The 7,919-nt window shown below is 46.7% G+C and overlaps 1 long non-coding RNA gene across 1 annotated transcript; it reads right to left on the minus strand.

The window, feature by feature from the left end:
• Positions 1–2,011: 2,011 nt before the first annotated feature.
• LOC115531268 (uncharacterized) lies at positions 2,012–3,798 on the minus strand. The gene is made up of 3 exons (XR_003973859.1): positions 3,265–3,798; positions 2,231–2,344; positions 2,012–2,063 (listed from the first exon to the last, which is right to left on the minus strand). It is a non-coding gene; the product is annotated as an uncharacterized LOC115531268 (long non-coding RNA).
• Between the last annotated feature and the right edge of the window lie 4,121 nt (positions 3,799–7,919).

Here is a 7,919-nt window from a genome sequence, read left to right on the forward strand (position 1 = left end):
GTGGCCTATGCCAAAAGATGCAACAAACTCCAGTGAATATGTGGGTACAAGTTTTTGACTGTGGGAGGTTCGGTGTGGGAGTTATAGCCCCAAACGCGTTTTCCCTTGGTATAGCGCCACCTAGTGTTCGGCGTGTCTGGATTTTGTCGTCTGCTTAGAACTCAGGGACCTGGATCTAGTCATGCAATTGGCGTGGACGCAAATGGGCGTGGCCTATGCCAAAAGATGCAGCAAACTCCAGTGAATATGTGGGTACAAGTTTTTGACTGTGGGAGGTTCGGTGTGGGAGTTATAGCCCCAAACGCGTTTTCCCTTGGTATAGCGCCACCTAGTGTTCGGCGTGTCTGGATTTTGTCGTCTGCTTAGAACTCAGGGACCTGGATCTAGTCATGCAATTGGCGTGTCGGCACCATTTACGGTTTGGGCTGTGGGCACACTTTTAGGATTAGCACGTCGGAATAATAATAATAATCCTTACAAAAACAATAGGGATCCAACCTGTTGGCTTGGACCCCTAACTAGAACTGCAAGCAGTTATGCAGGGGTCCAAGAAGTGTGCATTTCGCCGGCACAACGCGACAAGAAATGTGCGTTTCGCCGGCACAACGCGAAGCATGTGTTCAAAACGCTACCCTGAACCTGTGGATACAAAGGATTTGACTGTGGTATGAGTAGCGAGAAGTCAGTGTAGCGTTTTCGCGGCGAAATTTTGTAGAAGATATACAATTTCCTCGTTTATGGCGCCCCCTAATGGCGAATTTTTCCGAATTTTTTATCGAACGACGATAAAGTTAACACCAACATGTGTGTAAAATTTGGACTCGATCCGATGTCTAATTTTGGATTTCTTTGGATTTTTGATATTCCACGTCTAATTTAGCTAATAAACCAATATTCAAAACGCTACCGTTTCGTCGTCAAAGGTCGCATCAAAAAAGTGTCTCATGCATTCTTTGCGTGTGCGTCTGACGATGTCGTGTGCGAAGTTTGGTGTTGATTGGTCAAGAAATGTGGAAGGAGTAGGGAAAAAACTGTTTTGCGGTTTTCGCGATTTTGCGAAAAAAAATTATAGACGCAAATGGGCGTGGCCTATGCCAAAAGATGCAGCAGACTCCAGTGAATATGTGGGTACAAGTTTTTGACTGTGGGAGGTTCGGTGTGGGAGTTATAGCCCCAAACGCATCTTTCCTTGGTATAGCGCCACCTAGTGGCCGGCGTGTCTGGATTTGGTCGTCTGCTTAGAACTCAGGGCCCTGGATCTAGTCATGCAATTGGCGTGTCGGCACCATTTACGGTTTGGGCTGTGGGCACACTTTTAGGATTAGCATGTCGGAATAATAATAATCCTTACAAAAACAATAGGGATCCAACCTGTTGGCTTGGACCCCTAATAAAAATCCTTACAAAAACAATAGGGATCCAACCTGTTGGCTTGGACCCCTAATAATAATCCTTACAAAAACAATAGGGATCCAACCTGTTGGCTTGGACCCCTAATAAAAAGAATCCTTACAAAAACAATAGGGATCCAACCTGTTGGCTTGGACCCCTAAAAATCCTTAAAAAAACAATAGGGATCCAACCTGTTGGCTTGGACCCCTAATAAGATTTTATTCACAAAGGAAAATGATCCAATATTTACAAAGATAAGATTGAAAACAAATGTTTTATAAAAGATACGTTTAAATAGATAAAATAGGTCAGATGTCCCTCTCAGAAGCGCCTTTTTAATTCAGCCACTGCCGCCTCCTTTGGTGGTTTTGGCACTGGTGCAATGTTAGGTGGCAGCGCAGGCTGGGGCAGGGCAAGTGAGGATGTTGAAACCTTATATAGGATCGTTGGGTTGACGACAGAGGCTTGCCGCACATCTGGCAAAATTTGAAAAGTGACATCAAGCAGGACTCATTCACAATGATCTTCTTTCCGTGCCAGTCATTGATGCCTTCATCTTCTGATGAAGACGTTGACGTGGGGGTGACAGTTGTGTTGGGCTGGTAGTTTGTCTGCTCCACCACAGTGCTAAAACTTGAATCAAGGGTCCCAGGTGTGTCGGGGCACGATGTCTGCAAAACAAAGAGGTTTATTTTTAATTGTAAAGATGACCAATTATATAAATATTATTCCTTTAGAATGATTAGTTGAAAGTTAGAAAGTGTTATCTTGTGTAAGTAATATATTGGCAAAATATTTGATTTAGATAATTTGTAAAGTAGCCTTTTCAGAATCTTACCGATAGTCCTTGGTCCGAGGGAAAGGTTTTCACTGGTGTGGATGTCAAAGGGAAGGTCTTCAGCGGGTTGGAGGATGCAGAGAGAGTCAATGCGCCATGACCACTATCAGCGTTCTGTAATGACACAGGCATTTAGTTTGTCATGTTTTTGGTACCACACACACAAAAATTGAATGTAGGGACAAGAATAAAACTGCTCAATATGCATTTGCTTCCTAGTATAATGTTAGATTATATCACTCACTGAAAAGGCTTTTATCCTGCTTTACTTTGTTTTTGAACTATTTTAGCAATTTACCCCGATAGCTGCTATTCGTTTGGGTCACGTGACGTCACTGTAGCTTTGCGCCACCATCTTGACGACCGATCTCACCCACTGACCCATTGATTTCAGTGGTAACTCATGCCGGCAATTTGTTGTGCAGTGGGCACAACAGTACATACTACATACCTAGCACAAGGCAACGGGCAATGCTCGTTCAAAACTCATCCCCGGCGTCCATAGCGAAATCGACAGTATGCTAAGCTAAGCTAAGCACACAGAGACCCGGGTAGCAGCCGAGGGAGCGTATCTATGATCCCGGGTCCTATGTTCCCCGGGTCCTATGTTCCCCTCTTTGTATGAGACTGGGGAACAGAGGACCGCTTTTCCCAAAAAGGGTCCTATGTTCCCCGATATGTTAGTTTTTCTACCATTACTGCCAAATACCGGCCGAGAAAACGACCATTGCATGTGTTTACCTTTGTGGAAGAGGGAGACGTCGGAGAACCTGACGCAGTCTTTTCATACGCCGGTAAACAAACCCCGAGAAGCCCAATCCCTACGAGAGCTCCCCGCGCTACGGCCAACCGGATGCGCAGAGCCTTTGGCCGTGATATTATTATACAAATTATATTATATACTAAGAGCTCCGGGAGTCGCAAACGGCACGGGGAACATAGGACCCTTTTCACTGCTAGTGAGCTCTAGCAGTAAACTGAAGTGCTCACTAGTAGCAGCACAGAAATATAGTAGAATATTACGACAGTCTTACCTGTAGGCGACTGCGTTTCGCTGCGGGAGGTGCATTAGAAGCCCCGGCCTGTTCGTCATCTGGGCACGGGCCCACAGCGAAGACGCACGGAACAGCAGTTGGTTTGAGTGCGGACCTTATCTTGCCGAAAAGTCTTCCATCAAAATCCTCCAGTTTGAAATGGAGACTGCATATCGTTTTTCCTTTTATAATTTCCTTCCCGGTGTCTTCTCCAACTCTGTGGTTGTTTATCACCCGCAGCCATAGTTTGCAACGCTGAGCGTCTTTCACTGGCAAACCGTGAAAACTTACACTCTGTCCCAACCTCGACTTTTCGGTGCAACCGGGTACCAAACAACCACTGGGCATGATTGCTTTTGGAAAAACGAGTCAAAACTAGTCAACGACGGTTCGTGAATAACTTTGTGAATAAAGTTTGTTTGCTCGCATGGGTCCTTCCCCCTTTTAAACGGAAACAGGTGGGCGGGGCAGCGAGCGCAATGCACTGTGGTAGTTGGAGGTTTTCTCACTTTGAGCCAGAGAGACCATGAAAACACTCTTTCTGCCTTTTTTCAGGCTAGGATGAACCAATTTCAATTTATTTTTCACATTTATAATACATTGAATTATTTAATTCATAAAACCTTCATATTCCCACCGGTGAACTATCCCTTTCATTAAGTGTGCATGCATTTTGCATGATTTATTTATTTATTTATGTTCTATTCATGTCGTAGTCTACTAACCTACGGCCCGGTGAGGAATGTCCCGCGGCCCGGCACCGGGCCGCGGCACCGGTGGTTGGGGACCGCTGCACTAGAACACTTGGCCAGATCTGCATTTGAACTCCACGCTGTCACTGTCACCATTCCTATCAAGCTCTCCATTGTGGTTATCTACCGTCCTCCAGGTCCCCTCAGTGACTTCTACGACGAGATGGATGCCCTCCTCAGCTGCTTTCCTGTGGATGGCACACCACTCGTTATCCTCGGTGACTTCAACATCCTCCCAGAGAAGTTGCACTTACCTGAACTAACCAACTTTTTCGCCACGTTTGACTTAACACTTTCCCCTTCTCCTCCCACACACAGGGCCGGGAACCAGCTTGACCTAATATTCACTAGGTCCTGCGGCACCTCTGCTCTCTCCGTTACCCCGCTCCCCGTGTCTGACCATCACTTTGTAGATTTTTCTCTCCCCTTGAAATCCTCTCCCCCCTCCTCTCTAGTCCCCACATTGTCACCACCCGCCGTAACCTCAAATCCCTCTCTCCCTCTACCTTTGCCTCTACTGTTCTGTCTTCACTACCTTCAATCGAACGATTCGCTCAACTATCTACAGAGGAATCTTCAGACACTCTGCTATCCTCCCTCTCCTCCTCCTTGGATTCCCTCTGTCCCTTCCAATCCAGACCAGCGCGATCCTCACCCCCTCCTCCTTGGCTGTCCGATCCTCTGCGGACTTGTAGAACAAAGTTGCGGGCAGCTGAGAGAAAATGGAAGAGATCAGACTGTCCTAATGATCTATCTCACTATCTTTCAATTCTTTCTGATTTCCCCTCCACTGTGTCAACAACCAAATCGGCCTTCTACCGGACCAAAATCAACTCCTCCGCCTCATACCGCAGGAAACTGTTTTCCCTGTTCTTGTCCCTCCTCAACCCTCCCGCACCCCCACCTCCTTCCTGCCTCACTGCTGATGACTTTGTTACCTACAGTACTTTACCCAGAAAGTAAAGGACATTAGCTCCTCTTTTATCCCTGCCTCCATCCTGCCTCCTCCCATCCGCTCCTCTGTCTTTACCCAATTTATCCCTCTCACCTCTGACGAGGTCAACAGAATAATAACATATAACCATGCCACCACCTGCCCACTTGACACTATCCCCTCCTCTCTCCTCCAGGATGTCTCAAGCGACATCCTGCCATTTCTCACCTCACTTATCAACTCCTCTCTCACTTCAAGCATTGTTCCAGCATCTTTCAAGACTGCCAGAATAAAACCTCTCCTCAAAAAACTCTTAATACCACTGACATCCAGAACTACAGACCGGTATCTCTTCTTTCATTACTCTCTAAAACACTGGAACGTGCCATTGCTAACCAACTGTCCTCCTGTCTCTCATCTAGCAACCTGCTTGACCCTCACCATTCAGGCTCCAAGAAGGCACACTCCACTGAGACAGCTCTCCTCGCGGTGCCTGAGTCCCTCCGTGCTGCCAGAGCCTCATCCCTCTCATCGGTTCTCATTCTCCTCGACCTGTCCGCGGCATTTGACACGGTGAACCACAAGATCATCCTTGCCACTCTTGCCAAACTTGGCATCGCTGAATCTGGTCTTTCCTGGTTCACATCCTACCTGATGAACCGCACCTATCAAGTGACATGGAATGGCTCCTTGTCCAAACCCTGCACGCTTGAAACTGGTGTCCCTCAAGGCTCTGTACTGGGGCCTCTTCTGTTCCCCCTCTATGCCAGATCTCTGGGCTCTGTAATTACATCACACGGCTTTTCCTATCACTGCTATGCTGACGACACTCAGCTATTTCTCTCTTTCCCCTCATCTGATAATGCCCTGATTGCAACGTGCATATCGGAATGTCTGGCGGATGGCAGCACCTGGACAACTGCCCATCACCTGGGGCTTAACCTCAACAAAATCGAGCTCCTCCTAATCCCAGGGAAAGATTGCCCACACATGGATTTACTGGTCACCGTTGAGAACATCACTGTATCTCCTTCTCCAACTGCCAGAAACCTTGGTGTGGTATTGGACAATCAGTTATGCTGCACCGCAAACATCACTGCGGTAGCCCGATCCTGCAGATTTGCACTTTACAACATCTGCAGAATCCGGCCCTTCCTCACAAGGGAAGCAGCTTCTAGTCCACTGGTCATCTCCCGCCTCGACTACTGCAACTCACTCCTGGCTGGACTTCCTGCCTCTGCGATTAAACCCTTGCAGCGCATCCAGAATGCGGCAGCGCACCTCATGTTCAACCTTCCGAAGTTTTCCCATGTGACCCCCCTCTTCCGGGACCTCCACTGGCTCCCTGTAGTAGCTCGCATCAAATTTAAAACGATGGTACTGGCATACAAGGCAGTCGATGGAACTGCCCCTGCCTACCTCCAAGCATTGGTAAAGCCACACACCCCAGCTCGATCCCTCCGCTCAACTGCCTCAGCTGGACGTCTGGTACCGCCATCGCTAAGAGCTAGCAAAGGTCGATCAACAAAGTCACAACTTTTCTCGGTTTTGGCACCTAAGTGGTGGACGAGCTCCCTGCCATTCTCAGGACCGCAGAGTCGCTCACTATCTTCCGAAATAGACTCAAGACTCACCTGTTCAGAGTCCACCTCGACTCTGCATAGCCACCCTCCCCCTTCTGGCCACCATTGTACATTGCCATTGTACATTAGCCTAGCGATTGTTGTACTTGGTTCTATGAACATCCTTACTGTACCGACAGTGTAGGCTGATGCTAATGTTGTTCTTTCTTTCTTAGACAGTATCGGCTTCCTGTGTTGTCCAGGCCATCAGAGCTAATTACCGAGCACAAAATGGGCAGTACTGTGGCTACCAGGAGACAGTAGATGTGTGTGACTATTTTGACAGACGCAGACTACACGTTTTATTTGTGTAAATAGTTCATATTTTTTCACGAATAAAACTTCAAATTCCTGTCGGTTGTTGTGATTTGTTTACTAACCTAAGTCTTGTTATACTAAAGTAGGCCTACTGTGTAAGATAAACACTCATTTCAACTGGCAGGGAAGATTGAGTACAAATACATGATATGCTGAGCTACTGTAATTAGCAAATGTTTTTATGGTGTACAGTAATATACAAATGATGCGTTTGAAAAAACAAGGGCAGAACTCTAAGCTAGTCAACGTATCACAGGGATATGTTTGCACAAAGTTTGCTCGCGCTAGGACCATGGGTCCTTCCCCCTCTGTTCGTCTTTGTGATTATGGCATGAAATTGTCTAGCTGTTGTTTATTGTTAGCTACATAAACTTTTTTAGCAAACCAGCCTGAAAACTAACATCACAACTTTACATTGTATTGCATGCACAACAAGACCATGCAATGTAATCAAGTGTGTAAGAGCATTTAAAATCGACAATAAAATGACCTTCGTGGTACAAATACAAAAAAATTAAATCTCTTCACGGGCGCAGCCATTTAGTTGTGAGCGTCATCACTGCACTCGGTCTACTCTCAGATTTTCGAAAGATGAAGAAAAAAGGGGGCGTGCCTTCGAGAAATGCCTTAAAGGGAAACTTCATCCATCTCCATTAAGCTTTGTATCGTTAGAACCCCACTCATATTTTTGAATGGTCGTGCATCATTCACTTATTTTCTGGAGGGACTGGAGAGATCCGTATCGATCTCCAACACTTCCTGTTTAAGATGACGCAATATGACGATTTTTGCGTTGAAGTAAATAGGAAGTGTGATGCTGCGTATTATTATCCATCCGTCTCGGAGGTCCGAGGACGTTGCCTAGCGACACGCACAAACACGCCCCTTTTCCTCGGACGGCGAACTCGCCATCTCGGTTGAACTCGGTGGTGACCGAGCAAAATTCCGAGACAGAATTCAAGATGGCTGCGCCCAGTGTGACTTGAAGTAAGAAGTGTTTTTATTGTGCTTGGACCACTTTGGTGGTTT

Source organism: Gadus morhua, chromosome 18, assembly GCF_902167405.1.
Source record: "Gadus morhua chromosome 18, gadMor3.0, whole genome shotgun sequence".
NCBI classification, from domain to species: domain Eukaryota; kingdom Metazoa; phylum Chordata; class Actinopteri; order Gadiformes; family Gadidae; genus Gadus; species Gadus morhua.